Consider the following 625-nt stretch of genomic DNA (forward strand, 5'->3'; position numbering starts at 1 on the left):
AGCTGAAAATTATCATAACATTTTTACAGGAAGATGGACTGAAAGATGGATTGAAACAATTGGTGAGCAATGGACTGGAACAAATGAAATCAGCTTTGCCCATAGATCACAGTGAATGACTGACACATACACCAGCTCTATCCACAGAACCACGGTCTGGCATCAGGAGTTTGATTTTTAAACCTACAACTGACTGTAAGTTAATGCCCTTTGAGTTAAGGGAGTTCAACACATTATGTCTGCAAGCTGACAGCTCAATAGGCCCTTTTCTTTCCAGTAAATTAAAACCATACACAAACTGAAATGTAAACGCACATAGGAGCATTTCTAGAACAATACTGAAACAGAAAAGTAATTACAGTATGAGCTTAATGATGGTTTTGCCTTAATCATTCCAATGCATCTGCACTTCTAGTTGTAAGCGTTCAATTATTCCTCTATTGCACCACCAGATGTCCCTACCCAACTAGTGCTGGAATTGACCTGACCTGACTCATGCTCTCCTACAATTCATTTGCTTTAAACTGTCATTCAAAGCCTTTCTTCACTAATACTGAAAATCAGAAGACATCTGCATGGCCTAAAGAGAAAAGAGCACTCCAACTCCCTGCTCTTTACTCCCAGA

This window comes from Nestor notabilis, unplaced genomic scaffold (assembly GCF_000696875.1).
Source record: "Nestor notabilis isolate BGI_N333 unplaced genomic scaffold, ASM69687v1 scaffold4288, whole genome shotgun sequence".
NCBI classification, from domain to species: Eukaryota; Metazoa; Chordata; class Aves; order Psittaciformes; family Psittacidae; genus Nestor; species Nestor notabilis.